A 20,304-nucleotide genomic window follows, 5' to 3' on the forward strand; every position below is an offset into this window, starting at 1 on the left:
TGTCTCCATGTGGAACCAATTAGTGTTTCTACGGTACAAAATTAAATGTTCCCTGATAAAAACATTCAAAACAATAAAATCCATCGATAATATCAGGAAAACACAGACACTGAGGCTGTAGCAATATCTGGGATATAGTAAGACAAAACACAACCGGATATTTCTGGTTTCATCCACTCATATCCGGACAAAGTGGGGTGGAATTCATATGTAATGGATCGAGAATATCACAGGAAAAATGGTTTTGGAGAAAAGCAAAGTCTTTTCTTTAGGAAAGTGCATAAAATGTCATCTATACAAACAGAAATATCATGTTTGTTTGCCGCAGTTCCTCTAGCTTTCTCCCTAGAAAATACGAATGTGTAGAGCTGGTGTCTCCATGTGGAACCAATTAGTGTTTCCCAGCACAAAATTAAATGTTCCCTGATAAATAACATGCAAAAACATAAATTCCATTGATAATATCCGGAAAACATAAACACAGAGGCTTTCACAATATCTGGGTTGTAGAAAGCCAAAACACAACCAGATATTTCTGGTTTCATCCAGTCATATCCGGACAAAGCGAGGTGGAATTCGTATGCAATGAACCGGGAAAATCGCAGTAAAAATGGTTTTGGAGTAAAACAAAGTCTTTTCCTTAAGCCAGTGCATAAAATGTCATCTATACAAACAGAAACATCATGTTTGTTTACCGCAGTTATTCTAGCTTTCTCCCTAGAAAATACGAATGTGTAGACGGGTGTCTCCATGTGGAACCAATTAGTGTTTCCCAGCACAAAATTAAATGTTCCCTGATAAAAACATTCAAAACAATATAATCCATCGATAATATCCAGAAAACACAAACACAGAGTCTGTAGTAATATCTGGGATATAGTAAGCCAAAAAAAAAAGAAAACGGATATTTCTGGTTTCATCCAGTCATATCCGGACAAAGTGAGGTGGAATTCGTATGCAATGGACCGAGAAAATCACAGTAAAAATGGTTTTGGAGAAAAGTAAAGTCTTTTTCTTAGGAAAGTGCATAAAATGTCATCTATACAAACAGAAATATCATGTTTGTTTGCCGCAGTTCCTCTAGCTTTCTCCCTAGAAAATACAAATGTGTAGAGCTGGTGTCTCCGTATGGAACCAATTAGTGTTTCTACGGTACAAAATTAAATGTTCCCTGATAAAAAACATGCAAAACCATAAAATCCGTTCATAATATCCGGAGAACACAAATACAGAAGCTTTCACAATATCTGGGATTGAGTTAGCCAAAACACAACCGGATATTTCTGGTTTCATCCAGTCATATCCGGACAAAGTGGGTTGGAATTCGTATGCAATGGACCAACAAAATCACAGTAAAAATGGTTTTAGAGAAAGGCAAAAAGTCTTTTCCATCACAAGTGCATAAAATGTCATCTATACAAACAGACATATCATATCGATTTGCAGTTCCTCAAGCTTTCTCCCTAGAACATAGGAATGTGTTACTGGTGTCTCCATGTGGAACCAATTAGTGTTTCTACGGTACAAAATTAAATGTTCCCTGATAAAAACATTCAAAACAATAAAATCCATCGATAATATCCAGAAAACACAGACACTGAGGCTGTAGCAATATCTGGGATATAGTAAACAAAACACAACCGGATATTTCTGGTTTCATCCACTCATATCCGGACAAAGTGGGGTGCAATTCCTATGTAATGGATCGAGAATATCACAGGAAAAATGGTTTTGGAGAAAAGCAAAGTCTTTTCTTTAGGAAAGTGCATAAAATGTCATCTATACAAACAGAAATATGATGTTTGTTTGCTGCAGTTCCTCTAGCTTTCTCCCTAGAAAATACGAATGTGTAGAGCTGGTGTCTCCATGTGGAAGAAATTAGTGTTTCCCAGCACAAAATTAAATGTTCCCTGATAAATAACATGCAAAAACATAAATTCCATTGATAATATCCGGAAAACATAAACACAGAGGCTTTCACAATATCTGGGTTGTAGTAAGCCAAAACACAACCAGATATTTCTGGTTTCATCCAGTCATATCCGGACAAAGCGAGGTGGAATTCGTATGCAATGGACCGAGAAAATCACAGTAAAAATGGTTTTGGAGAAAAGCAAAGTTTTTTTCGTTATGCAAGTGCATAAAATGTCACGTATACAAACAGAAATATCATGTTTGTTTGCCGCAGTTCCTCTAACTTTCTCCCTAGAACATACGAATGTGTATACTGGTGTCTCCATGTTGAACCTATTGGTGTTTCTAAGGTACAAAATTAAATGTTCCCTGATAAAAGCATTCAAAACAATAAAGTCCGTTGGTAATGTCCAGAAAACACAAACACAGAGTCCGTTGCAATATCTGGGATTGATTTAGCAAAACACAACCGGATATTTCTGGTTTCATCCAGTCATATCCGGACTAAGTTTGGTGGAATTCGTATGCAATGAACCGGGAAAATCGCAGTAAAAATGGTTTTGGAGTAAAACAAAGTCTTTTCCTTAAGCCAGTGCATAAAATGTCATCTATACAAATGGAAACATCATGTTTGTTTACCGCAGTTATTCTAGCTTTCTCCCTAGAAAATACGAATGTGTAGTTGGTGTCTCCATGTGGAACCAATTAGTGTTTCCCAGCACAAAATTAAATGTTCCCTGATAAAAACATTCAAAACAATATAATCCATCGATAATATCCAGAAAACACAAACACAGAGTCTGTAGTAATATCTGGGATATAGTAAGCCAAAAAAAAAAAGAAAACGGATATTTCTGGTTTCATCCAGTCATATCCGGACAAAGTGAGGTGGAATTCGTATGCAATGGACCGAGAAAATCACAGTAAAAATGGTTTTGGAGAAAAGTAAAGTCTTTTTCTTAGGAAAGTGCATAAAATGTCATCTATACAAACAGAAATATCATGTTTGTTTGCCGCAGTTCCTCTAGCTTTCTCCCTAGAAAATACAAATGTGTAGAGCTGGTGTCTCCGTGTGGAACCAATTAGTGTTTCTACGGTACAAAATTAAATGTTCCCTGATAAAAAACATGCAAAACCATAAAATCCGTTCATAATATCCGTAGAACACAAATACAGAAACTTTCACCATATCTGGGACTGAGTTAGTCAAAACACAACCGGATATTTCTGGTTTCATCCAGTCATATCCGGACAAAGTGAGGTGGAATTCGTATGCAATGAACCCGGAAAATCGCAGGAAAAATGGTTTTGGAGTAAAACAAAGTCTTCTCTATCGCAAGTGCATAAAATCTCATCTATACAAACAGAAACATCATGGTTGTTTACCGCAGTTATTCTAGCTTTCTCCCTAGAAAATACGAATGTGTAGACTGGTGTCTCCATGCGTGTTTCCCAGCACAAAATTAAATGTTCCCTGATAAAAACATTCAAAACAATATAATCCATCGAAAATATCCAGAAAACACAAACACAGAGTCTGTAGTAATATCTGGGATATAGTAAGCCAAAAAAAAAAAGAAAACTGATATTTCTGGTTTCATCCAGTCATATCCGGACAAAGTGGGTTGGAATTCGTATGCAATGGACCAACAAAATCACAGTAAAAATGGTTTTAGAGAAAGGCAAAATGTCTTATCCTTCTCAAGTGCATAAAATGTCATCTATACAAACAGACATATCATAGTGATTTGCAGTTCCTCTAGCTTTCTCCCTAGAACATAGTAATGTGTTACTGGTTTCTCCAAGTGGAACCAGTTAGTGTTTCTACGGTACAAAATTAAATGTTCCCTGATAAAAACATTCAAAACAATAAAATCCATCGATAATATCAGGAAAACACAGACACTGAGGCTGTAGCAATATCTGGGATATAGTAAGACAAAACACAACCGGATATTTCCGGTTTCATCCACTCATATCTGGAAAAAGTGGGATGGAATTCCTTGGTAATGGATCGAGAATATCACAGGTAAAATGGTTTTGGAGAAAAGCAAAGTCTTTTCTTTGGGAAAGTGCATAAAATGTCATCTATACAAACAGAAATATCATGTTGTTTGCCACAGTTCCTCTAGCTTTCTCCCTAGAAAATATGAATCTGTAGAACTGGTGTCTCCATGTGGAACCAATTAGTGTTTCCCAGCACAAAATTAAATGTTCCCTGATAAATAACATGCAAAAACATAAATTCCGTTGATAATATCCGGAAAACATAAACTCAGCGGCTTTCACAATATCTGGGTTGTAGTAAGCCAAAACACAACCGGATATTTCTGGTTTCATCCAGTCATATCTGGACTAAGTTTGGTGGAATTCGTATGAAATGAATCGGGAAAATCGCAGTAAAAATGGTTTTGGAGTAAAACAAAGTCTGTTCCTTAAGCCAGTGCATAAAATGTCATCTATACAAACAGAAATATCATGTTTGTTTGCCGCAGTTCCACTAACTTTCTCACTAGAACTTACGAATGTGTATACTGGTGTCTCCATGTTGAACCTATTAGTGTTTCTAGGGTACAAAATTAAATGTTCCCTGATAAAAACATTCAAAACAATAAAGTCCGTTGATAATGTCCAGAAAACACAAACACAGAGTCCGTCGCAATATCTGAGATTGAGTTAGCCAAAACACAACAGGATATTTCTGGTTTCATCCAGTCATATCCGGACTAAGTTTGGTGGAATTCGTATGCAATGAACCGGGAAAATCGCAGTAAAAATGGTTTTGGAGAAAAGTAAAGTCTTTTCCTTAAGTCAGTGCATAAAATGTCATCTATACAAACAGAAACATCATGTTTGTTTACCGCAGTTATTCTAGCTTTCTCCCTAGAAAATACGAATGTGTAGACTGGTGTCTCCATGTGGAACCAATGAGTGTTTCCCAGCACAAAATTAAATGTTCCCTGATAAAAATATTCAAAACAATATAATCCATCGATAATATCCAGAAAACACAAACACAGAGTCTGTAGTAATATCTGGGATATAGTAAGCCAAAAAAAAAAGAAAACGGATATTTCTGGTTTCATCCAGTCATATCCGGACAAAGTGAGGTGGAATTCGTATGCAATGGACCGAGAAAATCACAGTAAAAATGGTTTTGGAGAAAAGTAAAGTCTTTTTCTTAGGAAAGTGCATAAAATGTCATCTATACAAACAGAAATATCATGTTTGTTTGCCGCAGTTCCTCTAGCTTTCTCCCTAGAAAATACAAATGTGTAGAGCTGGTGTCTCCGTGTGGAACCAATTAGTGTTTCTACGGTACAAAATTAAATGTTCCCTGATAAAAAACATGCAAAACCATAAAATCCGTTCATAATATCCGGAGAACACAAATACAGAAGCTTTCACAATATCTGGGATTGAGTTAGCCAAAACACAACCGGATATTTCTGGTTACATCCAGTCATATCCGGACAAAGTGGGTTGGAATTCGCATGCAATGGACCAACAAAATCACAGTAAAAATGGTTATAGAGAAAGGCAAAAAGTCTTTTCCATCGCAAGTGCATAAAGTGTCATCTATACAAACAGACATATCATATCGATTTGCAGTTCCTCAAGCTTTCTCCCTAGAACATAGGAATGTGTTACTGGTGTCTCCATGTGGAACCAATTAGTGTTTCTACGGTACAAAATTAAATGTTCCCTGATAAAAACATTCAAAACAATAAAATCCATCGATAATATCAGGAAAACACAGACACTGAGGCTGTAGCAATATCTGGGATATAGTAAGACAAAACACAACCGGATATTTCTGGTTTCATCCACTCATATCCAGACAAAGTGGGGTGCAATTCCTATGTAATGGATCGAGAATATCACAGGAAAAATGGTTTTGGAGAAAAGCAAAGTCTTTTCTTTAGGAAAGTGCATAAAATGTCATCTATACAAACAGAAATATCATGTTTGTTTGCCACAGTTCCTCTAGCTTTCTCCCTAGAAAATACGAATGTGTAGAGCTGGTGTCTCCATGTGGAAGAAATTAGTGTTTCCCAGCACAAAATTAAATGTTCCCTGATAAATAACATGCAAAAACATTAATTCCATTGATAATATCCGGAAAACATAAACACAGAGGCTTTCACAATATCTGGGTTGTAGTAAGCCAAAACACAACCAGATATTTCTGGTTTCATCCAGTCATATCCGGACAAAGCGAGGTGGAATTCGTATGCAATGGACCGAGAAAATCACAGTAAAAATGGTTTTGGAGAAAAGCAAAGTTTTTTTCGTTATGCAAGTGCATAAAATGTCACGTATACAAACAGAAATATCATGTTTGTTTGCCGCAGTTCCTCTAACTTTCTCCCTAGAACATACGAATGTGTATACTGGTGTCTCCATGTTGAACCTATTGGTGTTTCTAAGGTACAAAATTAATAGTTCCCTGATAAAAGCATTCAAAACAATAAAGTCCGTTGGTAATGTCCAGAAAACACAAACACAGAGTCCGTTGCAATATCTGGGATTGATTTAGCAAAACACAACCGGATATTTCTGGTTTCATCCAGTCATATCCGGAAAATCGCAGTAAAAATGGTTTTGGAGTAAAACAAAGTCTTTTCCTTAAGCCAGTGCATAAAATGTCATCTATACAAACAGAAACATCATGTTTGTTTACCGCAGTTATTCTAGCTTTCTCCCTAGAAAATACGAATATGTAGACTGGTGTCTCCATGTGGAACCAATTAGTGTTTCCCAGCACAAAATTAAATGTTCCCTGATAAAAACATTCAAAACAATATAATCCATCGATAATATCCAGAAAACACAAACACAGAGTCTGTAGTAATATCTGGGATATAGTAAGCCAAAAAAAAAGAAAACGGATATTTCTGGTTTCATCCAGTCATATCCGGACAAAGTGAGGTGGAATTCGTATGCAATGGACCGAGAAAATCACAGTAAAAATGGTTTTGGAGAAAAGTAAAGTCTTTTTGTTAGGAAAGTGCATAAAATGTCATCTATACAAACAGAAATATCATGTTTGTTTGCCGCAGTTCCTCTAGCTTTCTCCCTAGAAAATACAAATGTGTAGAGCTGGGGACTCCGTGTGGAACCAATTAGTGTTTCTACGGTACAAAATTAAATGTTCCCTGATAAAAAACATGCAAAACCATAAAATCCGTTGACAATATCCGGAAAACACCAATACAGAAGCTTTCACAATATCTAGGATTGAGTTATCCAAAACACAACCGGATATTTCTGGTTTCATCCAGTCATATCCGGACTAAGTTTGGTGGAGTTCGTATGCAATGAACCGGGAAAATCGCAGTAAACATGGTTTTGGAGTAAAACAAAGTCTTTTCCTTAAGCCAGTGCATAAAATGTCATCTATACAAACAGAAACATCATGTTTGTTTACCGCAGTTATTCTAGCTTTCTCCCTAGAAAATACGAATGTGTAGACTGGTGTCTCCATGTGGAACCAATTAGTGTTTCTACGGTACAAAATTAAATGTTCCCTGATAAAAACATTCAAAACAATATAATCCATCGATAATATCCAGAAAACACAAACACAGAGTCTGTAGTAATATCTGGGATATAGTAAGCCAAAAAAAAAAGAAAACGGATATTTCTGGTTTCATCTAGTCATATCCGGACAAAGCGAGGTGGAATTCGTATGCAATGGACCGAGAAAATCACAGTAAAAATGGTTTTGGAGAAAAGTAAAGTCTTTTTGTTCGGAAAGTGCATAAAATGTCATCTATACAAAATGAAATATCACGTTTGTTTGCCACAGTTCCTCTAGCTTTCTCCCTGAAAATACAAATGTGTAGAGCTGGTGTCTCCGTGTGGAACCAATTAGGGTTTCTACGGTACAAAATTAAATGTTCCCTGACAAAAAACATGCAAAACCATAAAATCCATTCATAATATCCGGAGAACACAAATACAGAAGCTTTCACAATATCTGGGATTGAGTTAGCCAAAACACAACCGGATATTTCTGGTTTCATCCAGTCATATCCGGACAAAGTGGGTTGGAATTCGTATGCAATGGACCAACAAAATCACAGTAAAAATGGTTTTAGAGAAAGGCAAAAGGTCTTTTCCATCGCAAGTGCATAAAATGTCATCTATACAAACAGACATATCATATCGATTTGCAGTTCCTCAAGCTTTCTCCCTAGAACATCGGAATGTGTTACTGGTGTATCCATGTGGAACCAATTAGTGTTTCTATGGTACAAAATTAAATGTTCCCTGATAAAAACATTCAAAACAATAAAATCCATCGATAATATCAGGAAAACACAGACACTGAGGCTGTAGCAATATCTGGAATATAGTAAGCCAAAACACAACCGGATATTTCTGCTTTCATCCAGTCATATCCGGACAAAGCGAGGTGGAATTCGTATGCAATGGACCGAGAAAATCACAGTAAAAATGGTTTTGGAGAAAAGCAAAGTTTTTTCGTTATGCAAGTGCATAAAATGTCATGTATACAAACAGAAATATCATGTTTGTTTGCCGCAGTTCCTCTAACTTTCTCCCTAGAACATACGAATGTGTATACTGGTGTCTCCATGTTGAACCTATTAGTGTTTCTAAGGTACAAAATTAAATGTTCCCTGATAAAAACATTCAAAACAATAAAGTCCGTTGATAATGTCCAGAAAACACCAACACAGAGTCCGTCGCAATATCTGGGATTGAGTTAGCCAAAACACAACCGGATATTTCTGGTTTCATCCACTCATATCCGGACAAAGTGGGGTGGAATTCATATGTAATGGATCGAGAATATCACAGGAAAAATGGTTTTGGAGAAAAGCAAAGTCTTTTCTTTACGAAAGTGCATAAAATGTCATCTATACAAACAGAAATATCATGTTTGTTTGCCGCAGTTCCTCTAGCTTTCTCCCTAGAAAATGCGAATGTGTAGAGCTGGTGTCTCCATGTGGAACCAATTAGTGTTTCCCAGCACAAATTAAATGTTCCCTGATAAATAACATGCAAAAACATAAATTCCGTTGATAATATCCGGAAAACATAAACACAGAGGCTTTCACAACATCTGGGTTGTAGTAAGCCAAAACACAACCTGATATTTCTGGTTTCATCCAGTCATATCCGGACAAAGTGGGTTGGAATTCGTATGCAATGGACCAACAAAATCACAGTAAAAATGGTTTTAGAGAAAGGCAAAAAGTCTTTTCCATCACAAGTGCATAAAATGTCATCTATACAAACAGACATATCATATCGATTTGCAGTTCCTCAAGCTTTCTCCCTAGAACATAGGAATGTGTTACTGGTGTCTCCATGTGGAACCAATTAGTGTTTCTAAGGTACAAAATTAAATGTTCCCTGATAAAAACATTCAAAACAATAAAATCCATCGATAATATCAGGAAAACACAGACACTGAGGCTGTAGCAATATCTGGGATATAGTAAGACAAAACACAACCGGATATTTCTGGTTTCATCCACTCATATCCGGACAAAGTGGGGTGGAATTCATATGTAATGGATCGAGAATATCACAGGAAAAATGGTTTTGGAGAAAAGCAAAGTCTTTTCTTTAGGAAAGTGCATAAAATGTCATCTATACAAACAGAAATATGATGTTTGTTTGCTGCAGTTCCTCTAGCTTTCTCCCTAGAAAATATGAATGTGTAGAGCTGGTGTCTCCATGTGGAACCAATTAGTGTTTCCCAGCACAAAATTAAATGTTCCCTGATAAATAACATGCAAAAACATAAATTCCGTTGATAATATCCGGAAAACATAAACACAGAGGCTTTCACAATATCTGGGTTGTAGTAAGCCAAAACACAACCAGATATTTCTGGTTTCATCCAGTCATATCCGGACAAAGCAAGGTGGAATTCGTATGCAATGGACCGAGAAAATCACAGTAAAAATGGTTTTGGAGAAAAGTAAAGTCTTTTTCTTAGGAAAGTGCATAAAATGTCATCTATACAAACAGAAATATCATGTTTGTTTGCCGCAGTTCCTCTAGCTTTCTCCCTAGAACATACAAATGTGTAGAGCTGGTGCCTCCATGTGGAACCTATTAGTGTTACTAAGGTACAAAATTAAATGTTCCCTGATGAAAACATTCAAAACAATAAAGTCCGATGATAATGTCCAGAAAACACCAACACAGAGTCCGTTGCAATATCTGGGATTGATTTAGCCAAAACACAACCGGATATTTCTGGTTTCATCCAGTCATATCCGGAAAATCGCAGTAAAAATGGTTTTGGAGTAAAACAAAGTCTTTTCCTTAAGCCAGTGCATAAAATGTCATCTATACAAACAGAAACATCATGTTTGTTTACCGCAGTTATTCTAGCTTTCTCCCTAGAAAATACGAATATGTAGACTGGTGTCTCCATGTGGAACCAATTAGTGTTTCCCAGCACAAAATTAAATGTTCCCTGATAAAAACATTCAAAACAATATAATCCATCGATAATATCCAGAAAACACAAACACAGAGTCTGTAGTAATATCTGGGATATAGTAAGCCAAAAAAAAAGAAAACGGATATTTCTGGTTTCATCCAGTCATATCCGGACAAAGTGAGGTGGAATTCGTATGCAATGGACCGAGAAAATCACAGTAAAAATGGTTTTGGAGAAAAGTAAAGTCTTTTTGTTAGGAAAGTGCATAAAATGTCATCTATACAAACAGAAATATCATGTTTGTTTGCCGCAGTTCCTCTAGCTTTCTCCCTAGAAAATACAAATGTGTAGAGCTGGGGACTCCGTGTGGAACCAATTAGTGTTTCTACGGTACAAAATTAAATGTTCCCTGATAAAAAACATGCAAAACCATAAAATCCGTTGACAATATCCGGAAAACACCAATACAGAAGCTTTCACAATATCTAGGATTGAGTTATCCAAAACACAACCGGATATTTCTGGTTTCATCCAGTCATATCCGGACTAAGTTTGGTGGAGTTCGTATGCAATGAACCGGGAAAATCGCAGTAAAAATGGTTTTGGAGTAAAACAAAGTCTTTTCCTTAAGCCAGTGCATAAAATGTCATCTATACAAACAGAAACATCATGTTTGTTTACCGCAGTTATTCTAGCTTTCTCCCTAGAAATTATGAATGTGTAGACTGGTGTCTCCATGTGGAACCAATTAGTGTTTCCCAGCACAAAATTAAATGTTCCCTGATAAAAACATTCAAAACAATATAATCCATCGATAATATCCAGAAAACACAAACACAGAGTCTGTAGTAATATCTGGGATATAGTAAGCCAAAAAAAAAGAAAACGGATATTTCTGGTTTCATCCAGTCATATCCGGACAAAGTGAGGTGGAATTCGTATGCAATGGACCGAGAAAATCACAGCAAAAATGGTTTTGGAGAAAAGTAAAGTCTTTTTGTTAGGAAAGTGCATAAAATGTCATCTATACAAACAGAAATATCATGTTTGTTTGCCGCAGTTCCTCTAGCTTTCTACCTAGAAAATACAAATGTGTAGAGCTGGTGTCTCCATGTGGAACCAATTAGTGTTTCTACGGTACAAAATTTAATGTTCCCTGATAAAAAACATGCAAAACCATAAAATCCGTTGATAATATCCGGAGAACACAAATACAGAAGCTTTCATAATATATGGGATTCAGTTAGCCAAAACACAACCGGATATTTCTGGTTTCATCCAGTCATATCCGGACAAAGTGGGTTGGAATTCGTATGCAATGGACCAACAAAATCACAGTAAAAATGGTTTTAGAGAAAGGAAAAAAGTCTTTTCCATCACAAGTGCATAAAATGTCATCTATACAAACAGACATATCATATCGATTTGCAGTTCCTCAAGCTTTCTCCCTAGAACATAGGAATGTGTTACTGGTGTCTCCATGTGGAACCAATTAGTGTTTCTACGGAACAAAATTAAATGTTCCCTGATAAAAACATTCAAAACAATAAAATCCATCGATAATATCAGGAAAACACAGACACTGAGGCTGTAGCAATATCTGGGATATAGTAAGACAAAACACAACCGTATATTTCTGGTTTCATCCACTCATATCCGGACAAAGTGGGGTGGAATTCATATGTAATGGATCGAGAATATCACAGGAAAAATGGTTTTGGAGAAAAGCAAAGTCTTTTCTTTAGGAAAGTGCATAAAATGTCATGTATACAAACAGAAATATCATGTTTGTTTGCCGCAGTTCCTCTAGCTTTCTCCCTAGAAAATACGAATGTGTAGAGCTGGTGTCTCCATGTGGAACCAATTAGTGTTTCCCAGCACAAAATTAAATGTTCCCTGATAAATAACATGCAAAAACATAAATTCCGTTGATAATATCCGGAAAACATAAACACAGAGGCTTTCACAATATCTGGGTTGTAGTAAGCCAAAACACAACCAGATATTTCTGGTTTCATCCAGTCATATCCGGACAAAGCGAGGTGGAATTCGTATGCAATGGACCGAGAAAATCACAGTAAAAATGGTTTTGGAGAAAAGCAAAGTTTTTTTCGTTATGCAAGTGCATAAAATGTCATGTATACAAACAGAAATATCATGTTTGTTTGCTGCAGTTCCTCTAGCTTTCTCCCTAGAACATAGGAATGTGTAGAGCTGGTGCCTCCATGTGGAACCTATTAGTGTTTCTAAGGTACAAAATTAAATGTTCCCTGATGAAAACATTCAAAACAATAAAGTCCGATGATAATGTCCAGAAAACACCAACACAGAGTCCGTTGCAATATCTGGGATTGATATAGCCAAAACACAACCGGATATTTCTGGTTTCATCCAGTCATATCCGGAAAATCGCAGTAAAAATGGTTTTGGAGTAAAACAAAGTCTTTTCCTTAAGCCAGTGCATAAAATGTCATCTATACAAACAGAAACATCATGTTTGTTTACCGCAGTTATTCTAGCTTTCTCCCTAGAAAATACGAATGTGTAGACTGGTGTCTCCATGTGGAACCAATTAGTGTTTCCCAGCACAAAATTAAATGTTCCCTGATAAAAACATTCAAAACAATATAATCCATCGATAATATCCAGAAAACACAAACACAGAGTCTGTAGTAATATCTGGGATATAGTAAGCCAAAAAAAAAGAAAACGGATATTTCTGGTTTCATCCAGTCATATCCGGACAAAGCGAGGTGGAATTCGTATGCAATGGACCGAGAAAATCACAGTAAAAATGGTTTTGGAGAAAAGGAAAGATTTTTCGTTATGCAAGTGCATAAAATGTCATCTATACAAACAGAAATATCATGTTTGTTTGCCGCAGTTCCTCTAGCTTTCTCCCTAGAAAATACAAATGTGTAGAGCTGGTGACTCCGTGTGGAACCAATTAGTGTTTCTACGGTACAAAATTAAATGTTCCCTGATAAAAAACATGCAAAACCATAAAATCCGTTGACAATATCCGGAAAACACCAATACAGAAGCTTTCACAATATCTAGGATTGAGTTATCCAAAACACAACCGGATATTTCTGGTTTCATCCAGTCATATCCGGACTAAGTTTGGTGGAGTTCGTATGCAATGAACCGGGAAAATCGCAGTAAACATGGTTTTGGAGTAAAACAAAGTCTTTTCCTTAAGCCAGTGCATAAAATGTCATCTATACAAACAGAAACATCATGTTTGTTTACCGCAGTTATTCTAGCTTTCTCCCTAGAAAATACGAATGTGTAGACTGGTGTCTCCATGTGGAACCAATTAGTATTTCCCAGCACAAAATTAAATGTTCCCTGATAAAAACATTCAAAACAATATAATCCATCGATAATATCCAGAAAACACAAACACAGAGTCTGTAGTAATATCTGGGATATAGTAAGCCAAAAAAAAAGAAAACGGATATTTCTGGTTTCATCCAGTCATATCCGGACAAAGCGAGGTGGAATTCGTATGCAATGGACCGAGAAAATCACAGTAAAAATGGTTTTGGAGAAAAGTAAAGTCTTTTTCTTAGAAAAGTGCATAAAATGTCATCTATACAAACAGAAATATCATGTTTGTTTGCCGCAGTTCCTCTAGCTTTCTCCCTAGAAAATACAAATGTGTAGAGCTGGTGTCTCCGTGTGGAACCAATTAGTGTTTCTACGGTACAAAATTAAATGTTCCCTGATAAAAAACATGCAAAACCATAAAATCCGTTGACAATATCCGGAGAACACCAATACGGAAGCTTTCACAATATCTGGGATTGAGTTAGCCAAAACACAACCGGATATTTCTGGTTTCATCCAGTCATATCCGGACTAAGTTTGGTGGAATTCGTATGCAATGAACCGGGAAAATCGCAGTAAAAATGGTTTTGGAGTAAAACAAAGTCTTTTTCTTAAGCCAGTGCATAAAATGTCATCTATACAAACAGAAACATCATGTTTGTTTACCGCAGTTATTCTAGCTTTCTCCCTAGAAAATACAAATATGTAGACTGGTGTCTCCATGTGGAACCAATTAGTGTTTCTACGGTACAAAATTAAATGTTCCCTGATAAAAACATTCAAAACAATATAATCCATCGATAATATCCAGAAAACACAAACACAGAGTCTGTAGTAATATCTGGGATATAGTAAGCCAAAAAAAAAGAAAACGGATATTTCTGGTTTCATCCAGTCATATCCGGACAAAGCGAGGTGGAATTCGTATGCAATGGACCGAGAAAATCACAGCAAAAATGGTTTTGGAGAAAAGTAAAGTCTTTTTGTTAGGAAAGTGTATAAAATATCATGTATACAAACAGAAATATCATGTTTGTTTGCCGCAGTTCCTCTAGCTTTCTCCCTAGAAAATACGAATGTGTAGAGCTGGTGTCTCCATGTGGAACCAATTAGTGTTTCCCAGCACAAAATTAAATGTTCCCTGATAAATAACATGCAAAACCATAATATCCGTTCAGAATATCCGGAGAACAGAAATACAGAAGCTTTCACAATATCTGGGATTGAGTTAGCCAAAACACAACCGGATATTTCTGGTTTCATCCAGTCATATCCGGACAAAGTGGGTTGGAATTGGCATGCAATGGGCCAACAAAATCACAGTAAAAATGGTTTTAGAGAAAGGCAAAAAGTCTTTTCCATCTCAAGTGCATAAAATGTCATCTATACAAACAGACATATCATATCGATTTGCAGTTCCTCAAGCTTTCTCCCTAGAACATAGGAATGTGTTACTGGTGTCTCCATGTAGAACCAATTAGTGTTTCTACGGTACAAAATTAAATGTTCCCTGATAAAAACATTCAAAACAATAAAATCCATCGATAATATCAGGAAAACACAGACACTGAGGCTGTAGCAATATCTGGGATATAGTAAGACAAAACACAACCGGATATTTCTGGTTTCATCCACTCATATCCGGACAAAGTGGGGTGGAATTCATATGTAATGGATCGAGAATATCACAGGAAAAATGGTTTTGGAGAAAAGCAAAGTCTTTTCTTTAGGAAAGTGCATAAAATGTCATGTATACAAACAGAAATATGATGTTTGTTTGCCGCAGTTCCTCTAGCTTTCTCCCTAGAAAATACGAATGTGTAGAGCTGGTGTCTCCATGTGGAACCAATTAGTGTTTCCCAGCACAAAATTGAATGTTCCCTGAGAAATAACATGGAAAAACGTAAATTCCATTGATAATATCCGGAAAACATAAACACAGAGGCTTTCACAATATCTGGGTTGTAGTAAGCCAAAACACAACCAGATATTTCTGGTTTCATCCAGTCATATCCGGACAAAGCGAGGTGGAATTCGTATGCAATGGACCAAGAAAATCACAGTAAAAATGGTTTTGGAGAAAAGCAAAGTTTTTTTCGTTATGCAAGTGCATAAAATGTCATGTATACAAACAGAAATATCATGTTTGTTTGCCGCAGTTCCTCTAACTTTCTCCCTAGAACATACGAATGTGTATACTGGTGTCTCCATGTTGAACCTATTAGTGTTTCTAAGGTACAAAATTAAATGTTCCCTGATAAAAACATTCAAAACAATAAAGTCCGTTGATAATGGCCAGAAAACACCAACACAGAGTCCGTCGCAATATCTGGGATTGATTTAGCCAAAACACAACCGGATATTTCTGGTTTCATCCAGTCATATCCGGACTAAGTTTGGTGGAATTCGTATGCAATGAACCGGGAAAATCGCAGTAAAAATGGTTTTGGAGAAAAGTAAAGTCTTTTTGTTAGGAAAGTGCATAAAATGTCATCTATACAAAATGAAATATCACGTTTGTTTGCCGCAGTTCCTCTAGCTTTCTCCCTAGAAAATACAAATGTGTAGAGCTTGTTTCTCCGTGTGGAACCAATTAGTGTTTCTACGGTACAAAATTAAATGTTCCCTGACAAAAAACATGCAAAACCATAAAATCCGTTCATAATATCCGGAGAACACAAACACAGAAGCTTTCACAATATCTGGGATTGAGTTAGCCAAAACACAACCGGATATTTCTGGTTTCATCCAGTCATATCCGGACAAAGTGGGTTGGAATTCGTATGCAATGGACCAACAAAATCACAGTAAAAATGGTTTTAGAGAAAGGCAAAAGGTCTTTTCCATCGCAAGTGCATAAAATGTCATCTATACAAACAGACATATCATATCGATTTGCAGTTCCTCAAGCTTTCTCCCTAGAACATAGGAATGTGTTACTGGTGTCTCCATGTGGAACCAATTAGTGTTTCTATGGTACAAAATTAAATGTTCCCTGATAAAAACATTCAAAAGAATAAAATCCATCGATAATATCAGGAAAACACAGACACTGAGGCTGTAGCAATATCTGGGATATAGTAAGACAAAACACAACCGGATATTTCTGGTTTCATCCACTCATATCCGGACAAAGCGAGGTGGAATTCGTATGCAATGGACCGAGAAAATCGCAGTAAAAACGGTTTTGGAGAAAAGCAAAGTTTTTTTCGTTATGCAATTGCATAAAATGTCATGTATACAAACAGAAATATCATGTTTGTTTGCCGCAGTTCCTCTAACTTTCTCCCTAGAAGATACGAATGTGTATACTGGTGTCTCCATGTTGAACCTATTAGTGTTTCTAAGGTACAAAATTAAATGTTCCCTGATAAAAACATTCAAAACAATAAAGTCCGTTGATAATGTCCAGAAAACACCAACACAGAGTCCGTCGCAATATCTGGGATTGATTTAGCCAAAACACAACCGGATATTTCTGCTTTCATCCAGTCATATCCGGACTAAGTTTGGTGGAATTCGTATGCAATTAACCGGGAAAATCGCAGTAAAAATGGTTTTGGAGTAAAACAAAGACTTTTCCTTAAGCCAGTGCATAAAATTTCATCTATACAAACAGAAACATTATGTTTGTTTACCGCAGTTATTCTAGCTTTCTCCCTAGAAAATACGAATGTGTAGACTGGTGTCTCCATGTGGAACCAATTAGTGTTTCCCAGCACAAAATTAAATGTTCCCTGATAAAAACATTCAAAACAATATAATCCATCGATAATATCCAGAAAACACAAACACAGAGTCTGTAGTAATATCTGGGATATAGTAAGCCAAAAAAAAAGAAAACGGATATTTCTGGTTTCATCCAGTCATATCCGGACAAAGTGAGGTGGAATTCGTATGCAATGGACCGAGAAAATCACAGTAAAAATGGTTTTGGAGAAAAGTAAAGTCTTTTTCTTAGGAAAGTGCATAAAATGTCATCTATACAAACAGAAATATCATGTTTGTTTGCCGCAGTTCCTCTAGCTTTCTCCCTAGAACATACGAATGTGTAGAGCTGGTGCCTCCATGTGGAACCTATTAGTGTTTCTACGGTACAAAATTAAATGTTCCCTGACAAAAAACATGCAAAACCATAAAATCCATTGATAATATCCGCAAAACACAAATACAGAAGCTTTCACAATATCTGGGATTGAGTTAGCCAAAACACAACCGGATATTTCTGGTTTCATCCAGTCATATCCGGACAAAGTGGGTTGGAATTCGCATGCAATGGACCAACAAAATCACAGTAAAAATGGTTTTACAGAAAGGCAAAATGTCTTTTCCATCGCAAGTGCATAAAATGTCATCTATACAAACAGACATATCATATCAATTTGCAGTTCCTCAAGCTTTCGCCCTAGAACTTAGGAATGTGTTACTGGTGTCTCCATGTGGAACCAATTAGTGTTTCTATGGTACAAAATTAAATGTTCCCTGATAAAAACATTCAAAAGAATAAAATCCATCGATAATATCAGGAAAACACAGACACTGAGGCTGTAGCAATATCTGGGATATAGTAAGACAAAACACAACCGGATATTTCTGGTTTCATCCACTCATATCCGGACAAAGTGGGGTGGAATTCATATGTAATGGATCGAGAATATCACAGGAAAAATGGTTTTGGAGAAAAGCAAAGTCTTTTCTTTAGGAAAGTGCATAAAATGTCATCTATACAAACAGAAATATCATGTTTGTTTGCCGCAGTTCCTCTAGCTTTCTCCCTAGAAAATACGAATGTGTAGAGCTGGTGTCTCCATGTGGAACCAATTAGTGTTTCCCAGCACAAAATTAAATGTTCCCTGATAAATAACATGCAAAAACGTAAATTCCATTGATAATATCCGGAAAACATAAACACAGAGGCTTTCACAATATCTGGGTTGTAGAAAGCCAAAACACAACCAGATATTTCTGGTTTCATCCAGTCATATCCGGACAAAGCGAGGTGGAATTCGTATGCAATGGACCGAGAAAATCACAGTAAAAATGGTTTTGGAGAAAAGCAAAGTTTTTTTCGTTATGCAAGTGCATAAAATGTCATGTATACAAACAGAAATATCATGTTTGTTTGCCGCAGTTCCTCTAACTTTCTCCCTAGAACATACGAATGTGTATACTGGTGTCTCCATGTTGAACCTATTAGTGTTTCTAAGGTACAAAATTAAATGTTCCCTGATAAAAACATTCAAAACAATAAAGTCCGTTGATAATGTCCAGAAAACACCAACACAGAGTCCGTCGCAATATCTGGGATTGATTTAGTCAAAACACAACCGGATATTTCTGCTTTCATCCAGTCATATCCGGACTAAGTTTGGTGGAATTCGTATGCAATGAAACGGGAAAATCGCAGTAAAAATTGTTTTGGAGTAAAACAAAGTCTTTTCCTTAAGCCAGTGCATAAAATGTCATCTATACAAACAGAAACATCATGTTTGTTTACCGCAGTTATTCTAGCTTTCTCCCTAGAAAATACGAATGTGTAGACTGGTGTCTCCATGTGGAACCAATTAGTGTTTCTACGGTACAAAATTAAATGTTCCCTGATAAAAACATTCAAAACAATAAAATCCATCGATAATATCAGGAAAACACAGACACTGAGGCTGTAGCAATATCTGGGATATAGTAAGACAAAACACAACCGGATATTTCTGGTTTCATCCACTCATATCCGGACAAAGTGGGGTGGAATTCATATGTAATGGATCGAGAATATCACAGGAAAAATGGTTTTGGAGAAAAGCAAAGTCTTTTCTTTAGGAAAGTGCATAAAATGTCATCTATACAAACAGAAATATCATGTTTGTTTGCCGCAGTTCCTCTAGCTTTCTCCCTAGAAAATACGAATGTGTAGAGCTGGTGTCTCCATGTGGAACCAATTAGTGTTTCCCAGCACAAAATTAAATGTTCCCTGATAAATAACATGCAAAAACATAAATTCCATTGATAATATCCGGAAAACATAAACACAGAGGCTTTCACAATATCTGGGTTGTAGAAAGCCAAAACACAACCAGATATTTCTGGTTTCATCCAGTCATATCCGGACAAAGCGAGGTGGAATTCGTATGCAATGAACCGGGAAAATCGCAGTAAAAATGGTTTTGGAGTAAAACAAAGTCTTTTCCTTAAGCCAGTGCATAAAATGTCATCTATACAAACAGAAACATCATGTTTGTTTACCGCAGTTATTCTAGCTTTCTCCCTAGAAAATACGAATGTGTAGACGGGTGTCTCCATGTGGAACCAATTAGTGTTTCCCAGCACAAAATTAAATGTTCCCTGATAAAAACATTCAAAACAATATAATCCATCGATAATATCCAGAAAACACAAACACAGAGTCTGTAGTAATATCTGGGATATAGTAAGCCAAAAAAAAAAGAAAACGGATATTTCTGGTTTCATCCAGTCATATCCGGACAAAGTGAGGTGGAATTCGTATGCAATGGACCGAGAAAATCACAGTAAAAATGGTTTTGGGGAAAAGTAAAGTCTTTTTCTTAGGAAAGTGCATAAAATGTCATCTATACAAACAGAAATATCATGTTTGTTTGCCGCAGTTCCTC

The sequence above is a fragment of the Lepus europaeus genome, chromosome 19 (genome assembly GCF_033115175.1).
Source record: "Lepus europaeus isolate LE1 chromosome 19, mLepTim1.pri, whole genome shotgun sequence".
NCBI classification, from domain to species: domain Eukaryota; kingdom Metazoa; phylum Chordata; class Mammalia; order Lagomorpha; family Leporidae; genus Lepus; species Lepus europaeus.